At 40.8% G+C, this 17731-nt stretch overlaps 1 long non-coding RNA gene across 1 annotated transcript in view; it reads left to right on the top strand.

Moving 5' to 3' along the window:
* The first annotated feature begins 4387 nt into the window (after nt 1-4387).
* Nucleotides 4388-17731, top strand: part of LOC125699267 (uncharacterized) — an 80430-nt gene continuing 67086 nt past the window's right edge. Inside the window, exons 1-2 of the long non-coding RNA XR_007379492.1 lie at nt 4388-4482; nt 5989-6071. This is a non-coding gene — a long non-coding RNA (uncharacterized LOC125699267). The remainder of the gene's footprint in view (nt 4483-5988; nt 6072-17731) is intronic.

Here is a 17731-nt window from a genome sequence, read left to right as displayed (position 1 = left end):
ATGCTACTACATTTCTCAGTGGCTGAGCATTTCCACTATCTGACATGAAATCTTGTTCACTTTTACTGATGTCATAGTAGCAATTCTGAGTGTGGCTGAGTGCACCAAATTCTTATGCCTCACAGCACAATTAGGATCTGGTCAAATTGCAACAGTCTTGATCTCTCATTTGGCTGGGATCACAGATTGGTTTGGGAATGGCCAGAATGAGAAGTTGAGAGAACGTGTGAGTTTAAAGCTTCTGAAATAGGCTGAAGTTGAATGGTTGTGATTAAATAAATAAATACATTTAAAAAACACACAAAAAACCACACCTTCTTTGCTAAAATGAAAATTAAGTAAATGGAGTTAGGGAAGATATCATTTTGATGGAAATGATTTTCCAAAATCAATGTCATAACTGAAACATATAAAGCACATAGTTACATGTTTCTCTAAGAAACCAAATACAGTTTTTGTGAAGTAGCATTTTGCTTGAATCAGTTATTCCATTTTGAGGTCAGGCTGCTTTTATATTATCATCACCTTTAAAACATGATGTGATATACAGATAATCATAAATTGCTTTGTGTAACATGAGAAATAAAAATGTAATGGATTCCCATTGAGTTATAAATGGCTGTGGTAAGAAGACCTTCTTAATTTTGTGGCTTTGCCACACATGAATTATGGGCTGATCTCTCAGTAGCAGGCTGCATATAAATATTTGTAATGATTGTGCATTCATTTATGCATTCTCTATTATGCTTGTAATGTGTCTAAGGGTAAAAAATACAGCCATGAAAAGGACAGCAGAGTTCAGCAGAAAAATGTCAGACGTTTGTGCTGCAGTAGTTTGTGTTGGTAGAAGCCTTTCCTTCCACACCATCTTGCCTCCTGCCTGAGGACTGCCTGCTGCTCCCAGCCAGAGGGATGGGCACGAGGATTCTCTGACTTGTCACTGCTTTGGGAAATTACCTGCTGTAATTCAAGCAAAGCAATGTCTCTGTAGCTGTCAGCATGAACAAAGGCCACCAAAATGTACAAGGTGGGAGTTTCTCCACCGAATAATTTGGATACATCCCATTGCTACCTTTATTACCTCAATCAGGGAAAAAGTGCTTGCTACTACTGCATTCCTACAGTTGGTATGGCCATACCATGATGCTGCCATACAGACTATGACTGTTTCTTAAAATATGGAGGATTTGTCTTTTCTTTGCATATATCATTATCTATTAAAAATGCCACAACCCAAGCCATGGCAGGAAATGCTGTTCTGTCACAGATGTTAGTATTCACAAAGTTGTTCTGGGTTTGCTCATTATGGCTGCAAACACCATTTCTCTGTTGCTGTTTTGTGGATCACGAGAGGTCTTTGCATCTACTCTGACCCAGTGTAACCTCTCTCACATGCCGAGATGGTTTCTGAGTCCAGCACAACATCTGTGCACAGGAACATGGTGATTTCAGTTCAGTTCCTGTTCTCATCTCCTGGGCTTCCCATTATAGATTTGTGGATGGCTCCAGCCATGTTGGTGATGCTGAGAGATTTTGGTGAGAGGACAGTGCAGGCTGTATTCTATTTCCAGCCCATTAGAGATTTGTTCCAATAAGAAAATCTGGTGTTAGCCTCTTTCTAAATAGAAGAAAACTGAATTTTCTTATTGTGCCGTACATGTGCCAGAAAACAAAATGATGTGCAATGGATGCTGCTGGTTTGAGAACCTAAAAAGCCTGGGACAACAAAGTGCTGCCCTTGCTCAAAAGAGGAGGCTGCTGTTTTGTTCTGTGTTTTGTTAGATCTTCAATGCCTGAGGATTTATTTTAATGCAGTTACCTGTGGAGTCATTTAACAGCACTGGCAAATCCCCTCAGAAGGATTCTGCAAGTGCTACACTTAATTATTTCAAGGAATGAAAGTGAGCTTTAATACGATGTCCTGCATTGACCTTCTCTGTTGTGAATAAGATGGTGCAAAGTATAATTTTCACTTGTCAGGCACTGCATTAGACAAACAGATAAATGAATATTTCTACAAGTTATACTATATAGGCATATTACAGCAGGCTGCTGTTTTAATAATCTGGATAATGTTTGTTCCTTACTTCTGTGCGTATTATAGTTGTTTGGATTATATAAGCTGTACATTCGTTCCAGCTTCTATTGACAGTTAAATTATTATCCAGATTTGATGGAACGGATAACATTGTGCTCTGATTTGGTCTTCTCTACGTGAATTGTATCTTACAGAAATACACTGCTGTTAGTCAGCCTCTCCAAGGAAGTATTTCATTTTACATCATAGTTCAAATATAATATTGATTTTAGACAGATATATAAAGGTAAAACATAAACAAACCACAAAAAGCCCCCAATTCTATAAGCCTGCAAGTAGTTCTCCAAAAACAACTCCATCCGAACAGCTTCTCTGTTTGAATTTTCAGCAAATTCTACTGGCTTCTGCATCCTCTGATGTTTCTCTGCCTCACTAGAGTTGGATGGGCTGTTTGAGTATGTGCTAACCAAAGCAGACATTTGTTTCTTTCTGATGTGAGTATGGGCTCATTAAGTAGCTCAGCTGTGTGAGCCCTAAGGCCAAATACTCAGGAACCTGGAGAGCAGTGGGTTCCTTGAAGTGACAAGTTTCACTGCGAGCCTTAACTCATTTAGCAATCTTACTTCATAGAAACATAAAATGGTTTAGGTTAGGAGGGGCCTTAAAGACCATCTTGTTTCATTTCATTACTTAGACCTTCTTAAATGGTGCAGGAATGCTTTAATGCTTTGTCTTTTTTTCCTGGAAAGATTGCTGTTTAAATAACACCCAAGCTGGAAGGCAGGCTTTGGACAGCTGCCCCCTGTAACTGTGGCTGGGCTCTGCAGGCACAGAGGTGCACAGCTGGCTTCTGCACAGCTTTCTGTGTGCCTCACACGGCCCTGCACGGGGAGCCTGGCTGTGCAAGGCCAGAGGGGAGCACAGGGACTATGCCACAGCATGAGAATAAAAGCTAGAAGCTGCGGGTAAAACTGGCTGGAAATATGATCATTAGTAACTCATACAGTTAATAAACTGTACAGATAGGCAGCCAGCCAGCCATCTGTCCAACTGCATGTACAAAATCCTCCCTGAAGTATATGTTGTGATACTCTCAAAATCTGTATCATTAAGGATGCTGCAGTATTTGTAAAGCCATTCTATTGCATATTCAACGCCTTCTAACTTAAGACCAATCAACTCTGTGTCTACTATAATGAGAGATCATTTTGTGGCCGTGAAATTGAACCAAACCTGCTGTTATATTAAACTGATCAGAATCACGTTTCTGTATAATGTCAGTGGTGTAAGGCAGTGTGACTGCTTGCAGTCTCAAACATACTTCACAGATGAGGAACTGATCCTTCTGAAGTTGGCTTTTGATGAGATTTTAAAGCAGGCTGAAGAATCAGGCGTTGGAACTGTTTTCCTCTTCAAGCAATCCTTTATAGATCGCTTCCTCAACCTCAGGAAAGCATTGGTGGCTCCTAATAATGGTCACTTAAACTGTGATGAGTGAATGTAGGCAGGTGCTAATTTTGTATGAGCACAGTTGATGGTGTCTAAGTAATGAATTTAAGTGCTTGGAAATCTAACACACTAGATCAATTGGCGTCTGAATTTCAGAGACAGCTCTATTGTGGAATGTGGTTGTTTGTTGTTGCTTTCATTTTTTTTGAACTCATTGACATTCTCCTGGTAGCTTAAAAAAATCTCATCAAGTTAAAAGTTGAGAAGTAAAACTGACAATGCAGGAAGCCTGATTTCACTGTGCTGTAGTCTTTGTTGATTTAAATGCTGAGAGTTTGCTGCCTACTTTGCATTTATGAGTTGAAAGATTCACTTCCTTTTCCTACCAATCTCCTTGAAAGTTCATGCTTTCTGTTCCTAACTTTAAAACTTTCTAATTCCCTTATTTTGCACCTCAAAAATTAAGTATGGCTCTCAGCTGATCAGAATACTGAGAGACAAATTAGACATAATTTTTGTAATAAATTGGACTTCTGCTTTGGAAGTTTTTGGACAAATTGCCTGCTGTAATTTCATGGCTAGCTGCTCTAAGTGTCTGAGAAGGAAGGTGAAATTTCCATTTAGCTGATCAGATCACTAGTTCAAACTATTCTTTCATCACTTTTCATAGTAGCCTTGTAATATCTCAGATTGCACATGCTACAAGTAGGCTTTCAAGCAAAAATATATTTGTGCGGAAGCCTTCTTGTTGGACTTGAAATACAGAGGTCTGCTGTGGTTCAGTGTAATGGAAATGCCAAGTCACAGCTTGAATCAGTGATTGAGCACCTGGTGGGAAGGCAGGGCCAACCAGGGGAGCTCCGTGCATGCAGTGCACCTGAGTGACCAGAAGGGGTGGAGCCAGGATGCAGCCCTTCCCAGCCCTCATTTAAGGGTTGGCCATGGAGGTGAGGGCTTCTTGCTGGAGATTCCTGCCTATGTGAGGCCTTCTGAAAGTAAGCAGATTTTTTTTTTTCCCCTCTGTTTCTGTGCCTACAGCTGTTGTGTTTGAGCAAACCCTCATTTTATGTTGTTTAGGACCTTGCTACTTTGCTGTTATTGCTGCACTTTCTGTTGCATTACAGTGTTATGTTTAGAGATTTGTTTTTTGATTCTTAGAAGTTCTCATCTGGTTTACCTGAACTCTTTTTCTTCCTAAATGAATGTTGTCTCTTTAAAAATCAATTTCTGGCCTATATACCAGAACTGGGGATATCATTTGGGCATGTGTAATGTATCAGTAGCAAATCTTACTGTGTGATGGAGATGCTGATGCTCAGACTGATATGCAATGATACTTCTTTATGTAATTCACTAGTGTAGTGGCTGATACTGAAGTGGTGGCACACAATGCACTGAACTCCTTGTGAACGGTTGTGCTGTAACCATTGTGGCATGGTGTCAAAAGCACTTAGTCATTGCTGCTGTTTGTTTCATTTACATCACAATTATAACAGTCACAATGTAATTAAGAATATTTGGCATTGGCTGTTATGGTTTCTTTTAGCCCCTTAAGCATGTAAGAATAATATTCTAATTGCGGATAAAATACCTGAAGTCATCTTACTTCCCTACTATAAGGTAAATCTTTGTGTTATTCTGAATAACCTTGAAACAAAAATATGGCAATTTAATAGGACTATACTTAGTGTTCTTATTAGGATCTTGTGTTCTTTCCTTCCTAGGTGGTGTCATAAACTTAGAAGCTCCTCTGTGTTTTTTTTTTTTTTTTTTTAATTTAATATGAACTGCTTTATTTTGAAAGAGAGAAGCATCAACCAATTTTCTCAAATTTGCTTCAAGCCTTTTTCCAGTTAGAAAAGTGAATGGGGGTAAGGGCTCAATCTGTGTGTTGAAGTGAAAGTCATTTGTACCTCAAAGCTGTGCAACAGAAGTAACGGAGCTTCCATCAGTAACATGGAGTAATGGACCTACTGAAAATCATCTGAGCTGGACAAGCAGGAGGAATGGCCTTGTTTTCCTAAGTTGCTCACTGGGAGAGGCTTAGGCTGTGATTGATGAGATGCCTGAGAAACACTACCAGTGTCAGTCAAGTGGCATTTTGTTACTGCTGCAAGCGATGGCTAAGGCAGCTCAGGGCTGTACCCATGGAGGCTAGTACTTGGAAGCATGCTTTCTTCCTGCATAATTCAGCTGTGCTTTTATTTCAGTACTTTGAAAAAATAAGCTTTCTGCTTCATCCAGTCAGTGCTCACGTTAGTAGGAACAGCATAAAACAGCAGGAGTGAAAGGAGAGACCAGACATCTGGCATTCCCTGGAAAAAGGAAACGTTAAGCTGCCCTCTTAATTTTGCCTAGCTGTGAGTCCCTTAAAAAAGAGTCCAGAATGTGACAGAATGAAGTAAAGTAACAGCCTAGACCTGATCAGCTCATCTGCAGAGGGAATTTAATTACACTCTTGTTTTGCTTATGTAATTTCCTTCTTCCTCTCCTCCTGTCAGGTTCTGTTCTCATCAAGGGATGTCTGACAAGGCGAAGATGTGAATAGGATGCAGCTGAAAGCTTTTGAACCCTTGGGATTTAGGTAGGGAATGCAGAATCTGATCCAAAGCCTCCTTGTCTTCTTCTACCAGGCTTCTCTCAACCTCAAGAGAAGGGAGGGCAGAGAGACCTGCAGGCACAGAAGGCTCAGCCAGGAATGGGGCAGTGGGGTAGGCCTGACCCTGGTGCCCTGCAAGAAGGGCATCTCCTGTCCTTGGGGCTCTAAAAGAAAAGTAAGCTTGGGGTGCAGGTTATTTTTGCCTATATTTACCAATTCCCTGCATAGGAAAAGAGAAATCCTGTTTCTGTGATCACTGTGATTGAAAAAAGTGGCCAAGTTTACTGCAGAGCTATCCATTTTGGCCTCGGCTAACAGCTGCTCACACTCTGGGGGAAAAATAGATCATCTGAAGCTGCCCTAATCTTGGGTTGCAAGTTACCAGCGGATTGAGCAAGCTGAATTAACAGTGTAATGTAATAACTGTTCTAATTAGCTTTCTTATTATGCTTAAATAGTTTTTCACCATTCCAAAAATAATGAAGATTTCTATATTCATGCAATGCATGTGATGTATTCTTTGGAAATGTGTTCTACCACTTGTTTATCCTGAAACTCTCTAATATTTTCCTTCCCTTTCCAAAAAAGCCCAATTCTCTAGGTGAGCTGTGTACAAGCATAACCTTTGTTCCTCATGTGCTGAACTCAAATCACTGCCAGGTAGCCCTGATTTCCCTACTGCAGGTACTCTGCTCACCAGCAAAACTTGATACAGAGCCTCTGACCGTTCAATAACTGTCTTTACTCCTCACATCATCCACACCAATATCCTGTCTCTTCAACCAAATCTGTCTTTATTTTCCTGTCTTTCTGACTTTTCATTGATGCTGCTTTTTGTCAAGAGAATGCTTGTTTCCTTGGTATATTGCTTCCTCATCAATTGTTCTGTGTTTCTTTTTGTACTGCTGTAGCCCAAACTTCTTGTTTGACTTTTCATCCCTTTTCTGATTTGTCTCTTTTCCTCTAGCCAGTCTCAGTTACCTCTACCTCTTGCTCTTCCCTCCTGTCCCTGATTATTTGATGCTTATTTTCACTAATTCTAAGCTTTGTTATCTTTCATGCTTCCTAGGACTATCTAGAATAAAGAGACAAAAAAAAAAAAAAAAAAAAAGGCATGAAGGAAAAGCTCTTTCCTTGAAGTGTTTTAGCTAAACCATATAGAAGGAAATATATTCAGTGGTTGGGAACTTTACCTATGAAGTTAAGTGAAAAACAGGCAGGTTATCATGAAAACTAAAGCTTTTTATTGTGCTTTATTTCCTTGCTCTACAGCACAGGGACACTTCTGCTCTTAAGGAAGAAAAGCTTGTAAAAATTTACAGTTAACCTTGGCAACAGTAGGTTGTTCTTCCTCGGGGGCCCTTCTCAGAAATGGTGGAAATGTTGTGGCTGAAATGCTCACAGAAAATTCAGCCCTTTGGCAAATGCCCCAGATAGTTAGGAAGTGACAAATTACCAACTGAGGCTGGGGTTCTACAGCCCCAGCAATAATTGCTGCTTCTGGCTTTGCCTGAAGGACTTTACACGGAGTTAGGATTTGCTTGTGCTCCCATCCATGCTGTGGTTTAGCTGAGCTGCTTTGCTTTATTTGTGCTTCAGGTCTGCCAGCTAGATATGTTTTTGTATACCGTCCAGGTGCTATTGTGCTTTTGCAGTGTATTTAAATTTGGTAACACCAGGAATCATAAAGGAAAACTGTTGATAGATTTGTTAATCGTTGGTACATAATGGTATCTTCAGCAGAACAGCACCCAGCCAAGCTGTTATGTGCTGCCAGTTGGCACTATGGAGATACCTTAAAGTGTGGACAGAAACTGTCTGCAGCGTCTGCTGTATCACATACGTTTTCACTGTACAGTGTACATAACAGCAATATCCAGCAAGAAGAGGCTCTCCGCTGCGTTTGAAGGGCAAACAAAGGGGAAGGAGCCTTGATTAGTGAGCCTTGTTTGTATTACATAGGGATCAAAGGAGATAAAACACAGTCTATTGCGGTGTTTGTAAAATTAAGATTCCAATTACAGAAGGTGGTGGTGCATCTGTGCCTTCCTGACAGCTGTGAGGAGAATGAAGACAGCAGTGCTCATTGCATTATGTTATTAATAATTAATTCTTCCTTGGAAATTGGTAAGCTGAGGTGCTACACATACTTGTACAGAAGACTGGTTTTGGATGAGGCAAAACTTTTTGACTATGCTCCTTTCCTGTTTGTTTTAACTTTCAGATGAACTTGAGTATTCGGCAGCTCAAGGTACATGCAGGGAGCTCTTGCATGATTCTGGGAAATGAGCTGCATCTTGGGGGTAAAGTGTTTCCTTCACACAAACGAGTTGGTGGTTTGGGCAGTGAGCCCTCCTGTGCTGGGTGCACCACACCTGCAGTTGGATCTGCCCTTGCTGGTGTGGAGCTGGCTGCCTTCTGATGGCTCCCCTTATGCTGGTGGCTTCTGCAAAAGTCAGTGTGCCCTAGCAATGAATTACATGCATGGCTGAAAGTGTAACAGAGATTTGGATGGATGCTGTGTACTGTATGAAGAACAGCTTTTTAATTTTACTACATGGTGCTAGGCCAGCCCAGCAGAACTTGCTTGTCTTTGAGAAATGCTTTTATTAGTTGGCTGTGATATGTTGGCAAATTAGGCTGCACCAAATGTGCTTTCAGCCTCCTGCTGTGAGGATGCTTCACAGATTCTTACGCATACCTTAGAGGTGTTTGCACATTATATGGTATTTGCAGCCTATTTGTCCTAGCTTTGATCATGTCCTTGCTGACTGCATTCTAGTTGCATGCCCTTCCCTCTGTCTGCATCCATCCTTTTTATAGTATTTTATAACAACTCTGGGATGAGTTGTCTTGCAGTTCTCTAATTAGTATTCCTTTCTTGCAGTCCTAAGGCAAATCTTAGGTCTGCTGTAGCAGCTGATGGTGTGGCTCACCATACTGTTGGGGTGTGTGTGTGCACAAGCAGTATGTGGTGCACAGTGCGCAGTGCTTGTTGAGTCTGGCGCTTTATAAAGGTGTAGAAGTAGTACATTAATACAATAAAAGGGATAACTGGATGATTTGTTTTGGTGCCTTAGGTTTCAATCATACAAATGGAATTTGTTTATTCTCTGCAGCGAGATGGAGAATTAGACTTGATAAACTGTGAACACAGGTAGATTTTTTTTTTTAATTTTGGGGTGGAAAAAGAGTCCAAATGCTATGCTAGGCCTCTTGCCCCTAACAGGTAGGCAATTTGCTCCTGATGGCTGGTGCTTGGGGCAGGTGTGAGTGCCTGCAGCTCATCATGGTCCCCTGTGAACTGCCAGAGGATCTGGAGCCTGGATCTGGTGGTGCTAGCACTGAATGGCTGTGAGTGCCTGCCAGAGATTTACAATGAGTGTAGCAGATAGCTTTCCTCAAGCTGTGCTAGGAGACTGTGTATGTTTAGACACATGCTGGATAACAGCGCACCATTCCATGTGTGCTTCCAAGATCTGTAAAATATCCCTCAGCTTTCATTTCTTTTTCCGGAGAAGCTACCAGATGCTCTGTTATTGTTTTGCAAAACAAGCTGCATATTACCCATATGTTTTCCCCCTTGTTTTCCAGGAGGCAAACTAACCATTGGTACCCATTTAAAATATTCATTAAATATTTTAGATAGGTTGGAAGTGCAGAGAACAGGCTTCTTGTGGTGCAGAGCATGAGCAGCCAGGCTGCTGGCACAGGCTGGGACAGAGAAGCAGCTCCTGGCTGACACAGGCCAACCATCTTCATACAGCTGTGGGAAAGGATATCTGGGGATGGTAGCCAGACCTCCTGGGGAGGGGTAGTAATCTTTAATCGCTTTCTTTGAGGAGAAGGAGAGAGCCTTCCCAAGACGTGGGGAAGAAACCCCTCCATAGAGGAAGTCAGTTAAAGGGAGAAAGAGAGGCTACTTTCTGGGACTGTGGGAGCAGGCAGCAGCTGAAGTGCATGAGACTTAATTACAGGTCTGTGGTTTGTGTTCTGCCCCTTGACAGAACCTCCTTCATGAGCCTGTAACTGTATGTGCATCCTGTAAAAATACAACTCCTGGAAAAAATGCTCTCTTGTCACTGATGTGGCTATTTGGTATAGCCCTAAACTTGCCTGAAATAGAACACGTGACTGGGAGACACTTAGTTGGAAATTCAGTGCATATTGCAAAAGAAATCCTGCTGAGAGCCAGGGGATGGATCCCTGCGAGCAGCGCCTTGCTTGGAGCGCTCCCTGTGGCGCTTGTGCAGCGAGGTGTTATGAACTTGCAGGTCTCAATGGAACTTGTAGGTATCTGTTTTGCTTTGAAGCAGTACTTTATTCCTGAAAATTCAGCAGTCTCTGGTAGGTAGCATAAGAAACATTCAAATAATCCATCATCCAACGTTTTCCCCTTCATATTCCTTACTAATATCTATACTATTTCAACTTGATTTTGTAAATGATTTTTGTTAAACTACTTTGGGCAAAGAGTGCTCTACTATTTTTTTTTTTTGTGAGTCTTTTTGCACCTTTTCATCTCCTGCAATATTATACTAAAAAGTTTGCTCTGCTACTAACAGATGTGCTGCTTATTACAGAGAAGCTTCCATATTGATATAACCTCAGTAATTTATCTGTCAGGAGGTTGGCACTTCAGTGGATGGCAAGTGCTGGAGATTATTGATGCAATTTCTGATGCAATTCTCATCAGATTGGTAATATCAATAGCATTAGAGCTAAATTTTGGCTTCTTCGAGATCAGTGTGTTTTAAACACATATTTAGATGTATTCTTATTACCATCTTATTACCTCGTAAATGGAAGCTCAGTCTGTATAAAGTCACTTTGCCCTGCTTTCACCTGCCCTCTACCCTGCTGGAAGGTGTGCTGCAATGCCTTGTGCTATGTCTCTGTGGAAACCAATGGCTTCTTTTGGCAGCTAGTGCTGCAGTTAGCTGCGTGCATCTGTGACCTCCCTCTAGTATCAGCCATGGTAATACTCTCATTCCAGTTTGGACCCATGACACAAATGAGATAGGAATGTGAAAATGAGGATCTGTGCTCTGGCACTGTGTTACTGCAGGAGCTGGGAGCAGAGTGCAGCTTTGAGGACTCAGTCTCTGCTCTGTGGCAGTTGGTGCGCTGCCTACTCTGAGGGGTAATAAAGCACACGTTAGAGAGGATGGAAATTCTGCTGGTGAGTGCTCAACTGAAGGGCTTTGCGCTGGCTTCAGTGCTGTGGGGGAGTTCTTGCAATTTAGGGCCGTAATTTATGATGAAGATGTTTTACAGTGGTACTGACTCAGCCAGCAGCTGCCCTGCATGGTTCCGCGGTCTGGTTACTTGTGCTGCTGGCATGCAGTGCTCCTGTGAGAAGCTGTGAGTTAACACGGCCTGTCAGGACCAAAAAAAGGGCCAACAAAAAACCCTTTTTATCATTTAGTGTCTTTTTTTTTTTTTTAATAATATGTGTTGAGGACTCTCAGACCTGAGTGGAGTGTCCTTCAGCAGACCTAGGTCAGCCAAATGCCTGAGCTTCTGCCTAGGCTCCTTCTGTAGGCTGCATGACTGTGAGCATTAAGTATAGTAATAGAGGTCTGTATGCCTATACTGTGCAGGTCTGCAAGGGAGGTTGCACAAATGCCAGGGCAGTATACATGCACTACATCTCTACTCTGCATTACTTAATTACAAGCTGCTAAGAGTTTACAAGCAAGTGAATCTGATTCATGCGTGGCATAACTTGGATAAAAATAATGTTTGTACTTCAACAGATGAGAATATAAATGAAAACATTCAAAATAAAATACTTTATTTCATCCTTAATTTGTGGTGGTTTAAGGCAATAACTGTCATAGACAAATTAATATGCTTTATTAGGAAATCAACATGTTGGAAATGTAGACTAATCTCTTTTGCAGGGGAATTGTGCCAGCATGTAATGACAATACATAATGTATACTATTGACTTTTTGCTGTTTAACACCTTGAGCAAACAATAGCTTTTGAACTAGTGAGTGCATAAGTCTTTCAGAACTTCTGAAGTCTTTGCAGCTGAAGGGAAATACCTTGGTGGTAATGATGGTTTGGAAATACCATCATTAATGGCTAACATTCCACTTTAGCAAAATGCTATGGTGATGCTGATCATTGAATATATTAAAATAATTATTTACTTACCTACTCATCAGTTTGGTCAATGGACACCTATGAGTACAAGTTAGGAGATACCAATTCTTAATTATCTACAGCTTGACTACAGACATGAGTGAAATTTCACACACACACAAAAAACAAACCTAAAGTCTAATTGTCACTTAATGCTATGGTCTTGGTCTTGTATTCTGTTAATGCTTTTCTGCATGTAGCTGTGTTCCATACTTTAGAGTCTTACCTTGGATTGGGAAAGTATTCAAAAATGCTGCTGCTGCTTGTTATTTTGCATATAGAAAGAAGTAACTTTCTTAACTAAAAGTGGAGAAAATAGAAGGACAAGGCTGTGGTTAACAGAAGTAGTCAAAAGTTCTCTGTTAATCAATGAAGCATCCCACGTAGCAGTAATGTATTCTGATATTGTTTTCTGTATTTAAAGGGACTGGCACCAAGCCACGGGTATTGCGGCTATGGGCTGCAGTCTGTTTTGCAAACAGTGAACAGGATTTTAGCTGCATGATACCAATTGGCTTCAAGCTTTTACAAAAAAAAAAAAAAGATCTGGAGCTGCAGCTATGAGTGAACTAGTTATACTTCTCTCCTCATATAATACAGAAAAAGCTAGATAGAAATATGAATTATTGGCTTGATCGGGTCATGAGTGCTCTGCAGGAGGGATGGGTGAATGATGAAAAGCTGAGCATTCAGCCCCTCTCCCAGAGGGCTTCATTTGCCACCTCTTTCAGGGGGAGACCGCAGCTCGGTGCAGAGGAGCTTCTAGCACTTGGGGTTTCATAAACCTGGGTCTGTTAAACTTTGTCTGATGGAATCTGGAGTGTGTTCCACTGCAGATCTTAGAAAGTGATCCAAGAATCAAGTCTTAAGGTGAGAGGGCATCTTCTGCATTTTTTGTGTATGCATAAGTAAATGTGAGTAAAAAGTCTACATATTACTGTTTGGATAGTAATGTCTGATTTCCCACCTTCTGTGTGCTGTCATCACTCTACATTTGACAAGTAGAGTCATGTATGTTCAGTATTTGAATGCCTAGGTTATATCATACAATAGCACACCTTTTCTCTTCTTATTGGGCACTATGACTTTTATATACATATGTATATATGTATGTATATATATATTTTTTTTTTTTTTTGAGATGAGGCAAGTTGATCTTGGCTGTTGTTTCAGAGCTGTCCTGGTGCTTACTCTGATGTTCCTGCAGTGCTGCTGGTGCTCCTCATTCCAGCTTGGGAGGTGCTGAGTTATTGCCTCCCTGTGCAGGCCATGCTCACTGCTGCTGTGATGCAAACCCAGACCCACATTTCCCTGGTGAGGATTTGCTTTGTGTGTGATACACACAAATGGCTGCAGCACTGCACAGTGGAAGTACCTCCAGTTTCTGGTACAAAGCTGCCCTAGGGAAGAACATAGAGACTGACCTCACAAAAGTGCTCCTTTCCCTCTGAGTTTCAGTGGAAGAAAAGAAATGTAGCAGCCTCCTCTGTTCTTTTTGTGTGGCCAGCTCTGGATGCAGAATTCTGCAGCACGCCTTAATCTAGAGAGTGTAAGACAGCCATCTGGTCTCTGCCCATCAGCATTCACAATCCTCCCAGCAATCTGCGTTCTTATTTTGCTGTGGAATTAGTGCTGCTTCCAAGACACGGGGGAGTCAAGAGAGACTTGTGAAGAGACCATTTTATTCCTTGTGATGCCATTTATTAGGGAGATAATTAAAAATTCACCATAAATGTGCTTTTAATTAATACATCAAGATGAGAATGTAAAGCCCTTAAGGTGAAAGAAGAAACTTCACCTTTAAATACAAAATGTAACTTAGTTGCTTTAAAGTGGACCTTTGAGAATGGCAATTTTACTTATCTCAGCTTTTTAGGAAGTTGAAATCTTTGTAATAGGCAGATAAGGATTTCAGTTGCTTTCTTGTAGGTAAGGAAATAACTGCACATATTGAATAAGAATACTGGTATTTTCATAGCTGGCCAATTATCTGTTTTACACTTCTGGTAGATAAATTATCTGAATAATTGTAGAAGAAATTCAGACAGTGTAATATAAAACATTGGAAAGAACTGTTAAGGAGAAGAATACTTTTCAGACTTTATTTTCTGGAGGCTGAAGAAAAATGTAAAGGCTTGAAATAGATGCCTTACATATAGCAGGGCACATAATTTGGAAAATAAAATAGAGTTATAAGTTAATTCTGTGGCTTATTTCTCTCGAGGTCTCAGTACCTCAGCATTTAGTGTGTGCCTTCTTATATTGTTTAATCTACTCTTTGGGTTTGCTTGAAAACATTGACGTGAAGCCTGCCTTATAAATATTCACAGGAAACTGCTTGGGAAAACATGAGCAAAACAGGATTCCTTTGCTTCCCCTTGGAACAGAGAGCAAAGCTTTCTGCCCATTGTTGAGGATGCCAGGGAGGAAGCTCAGAAATGAGTTTCCTCTTCTTCCTCCAGGGGAGTGACTGGGCGTGAGTCTGACCCTGCTGTCACCAGTGGACTCAAGCAAGTCCTTCCTAAAACAAACAAACAAACAAAAGTGACAGTACGTTCATCTTCTTGTTGGACTGCAGTCCGTTTGGCATTCCCCTTAAAACCTGCAGTAAAACCATACTGTATTTTTTAACTTAGATCAAAAGTAATTTGAATGTGAATGGAAAATGGCTTCTTGCTCTTTTGTTCTGGTTGCAATTGATAGTACGTAGGAGAAATAAGATATTCTAAGAATGCAAAGCAATGTAAGATATTAAGCAAAGTTAGTTCATCCAAGTGAACATCTGAGCTTTGTGTGTCCTGAGGACACCACAATGCCACACAGACTGCTGTGATGGAGCTGGCAAAGGAAGTTCAAGTTGTCTGAAGAGCTGTTGACTTCTCTTCATCACCTGGGGGAAGAAGAAGCTACAGATAAAATGCTAGTTGTTAATGAAATGTCTGTGGTATATAAGTTTTATGAGACAACTTTTTGGAAATATCTGAAAAGATAAACATCTTATTGCATGAGGAGAACTGTTACAAGAATGCAGAAAGAAGTCATAGCATGTGCTAAGAGAACGCTGCAGTATTTGTTATGTAAGGCTGGGGCTGAGCCCTGTCCTTGCCATGCAGGCTGCGTGGGGCCGTTCCCAGCAATGAGCCTGCCTCTGCTTTCCCTGCTTGTGGTGATCTGGAATGTGGTCTTAGAATGGTGAGTCTGGCTTATATTGTCTCTGCCCAGAATGTAAAAGAATGAGCTGGGAGCTTGATTTGTTTGTTTTCCTGAAGTTGTGAAGAGGAGAATATGCAGACTTCTGCAGCCCATGTTTTTCAAGTCAGGAAAGAGCTGAGCTGTGTGCTGCTACCAGGAAGGAGTACGTGCTGATCAAATGGCCTTCTTCAAACTAATTGACAGTTCTAAGGCAAACAAACAAAAAAATTGGGGATCAAATGTTATCTGGCATATTTATTGTACAGAAAGGGAAACAACAATATTGTTTTTTTCTGCATTTTATCAGCAATATTTGCCAACTGCATAACCACATTTGAAACAAACTGTAGGAGTTATGGTTGTGGGAGCAAATAGAGAAGGGAGCAAACAAATGAAGGTCCTTTCTGGCGTTTGTATCTGGATTTGCTATGTACTTCAGTGCTATTTTTGTTGTTTTAAACCAAAGAGCATTAACGTATAGTGCAGATGTAGACCCACGCAGGTTTTATCACTGACTGTACTTTGCAGTACGATTCATAAAACAATATAACTAATTTAAGTTTACTTACAGGTTTTTTTTTTTCATTTAGGTTGATATACAGGGTTTTTTTTTTTTTTAACCATTTAAATCTTAGCTAAAATAATGTACTTATTTTCCTTATAGAATTACTGATAGAGGTCTATGTAGAGTTGTCTGGTTCAAACAGTCGCCTCCTCCTCACCTGTGTTTCAGCACATTTGTCTTCATTCCTGCTAAAAATTCTTTCTTGGTTTGAATGATGTCAGGTCTTAAAGACTGAACTTGAGCTTAATATTTCAGCATCAGTATTGAAAAATTAAACTGAAGAGTGTTGTAAAGCTGTCGTGCATGCAGACTTGCCGTAGGGGGAAGTGTTATTCAGCTGAAGCATTGAAAATTTTCTCTCTTCCTGCAGGCTGACATGGGCTTGGCCATGAGTTTAACACAGGGTTCTTGGTTAGCACAGCATGCTTTTTTTGTGTGTTTTTAATAGAACTTGGCTCCAAGCAGAAAGTGATGCGTACTTCCCTCTTCAGATTAACATTTGGCAATGTTTGGGATGGGTCAGCTTGTGATCTCATTCTGTTACCTATAGCCTTTGAGGTGCTTTTGTTAAAGCGTGTATCTGAATGTTCAGCTTTCACAAGTCACATTTTCCATTCTCTATTTTACATAGTTCTGGTAATTATAATAATAAAAGTGTATATATCAGAAAATTTTCATTTCTACCTCAATTCTGATGTGAAGTTTGCTCTCAAGTGACACTGGTGATCTATCTGCAAATCACTGTTGGTGTTGGTAACAGAAAGGGAGGTGCTCTATATACTTCTTATGACTGCCACGGAGCAGTGTTACACATAATTCAAGCTAATGCTGTTCGGAATATACTCAGATTCCATCGCAGTGTTATCCTTGGGGCCTCAAATAATTGTCCCAGCTTGCTTGAAAGTGCCAAAATAATAATTCACTCTTCCATAGATTCGAAAGTCTTTTGTAAACAAAGCCAGTGAGTGTATTCCTGTGTTACTGGTGATGAAATGGAAATAAATACACATTAGACTTACCTGTGCTTAATGCCAAAACATCCTGTCGTCTCAGGCCATACTAGAGAGGTTTTAACTTTTTAGTATTAAAATTAAGGAATCTCTGGAGACACTAAAAAAACCATCCTTTGCTGCAGATGAAATCAAGGAAGGGCTGATGCTCCGGTGTCTGCAGTGCATGCTAGATAATGAAACAAGCTCCATGGGGTTCTTAAAAATGCTTTTGACTCAGATTTTTCGAAGCAGAGACCTTATAGCTTATTCTTATTAGATACAGTGCTATAGCTGATGTATTACTTTATGGATCAGAGAAGAATGCTGATGAGTTGAATCTGGTGTTGTAGCTGTCATTGAGGTAAAAACATTATCTTTACTAGAAAATATACTTGGAAGAGTCTTGCTTGCCTCTGCTTTTGTGAATGTCTCACATACAATAAACATACATTTGGTCACTGAGTATGGAATGGGCTTTGCTCTAGAGCTGTCGGGCTCTGCTGCTGCTGTTACGCAGGGACGGTGCAGCACTGAGCCGCACAAAGAGCTGCACGGGCCCTCTGTGAACTTGCTGTCAATGTGAAGCTGCTCTCATTGTCTCTCATGCAGCATTTGCAGAGGTTTGTGTGGCTGTGTGAGGATGAGCAGTCAGAGAAGAATGTGTGGTGCAGTGCAGTCTGTGTCCCTTTGGTGCAACCCCTGCGTTCTGTGCTGAGAGGCGGCTGCCTCGAGCTGCTCACTCC

Source organism: Lagopus muta, chromosome 12 (genome assembly GCF_023343835.1).
Source record: "Lagopus muta isolate bLagMut1 chromosome 12, bLagMut1 primary, whole genome shotgun sequence".
NCBI lineage: Eukaryota > Metazoa > Chordata > Aves > Galliformes > Phasianidae > Lagopus > Lagopus muta.
The sequence above is the reverse complement of the archived record's forward strand: the minus strand, read 5'-3'. Positions and strand labels throughout refer to the sequence as shown.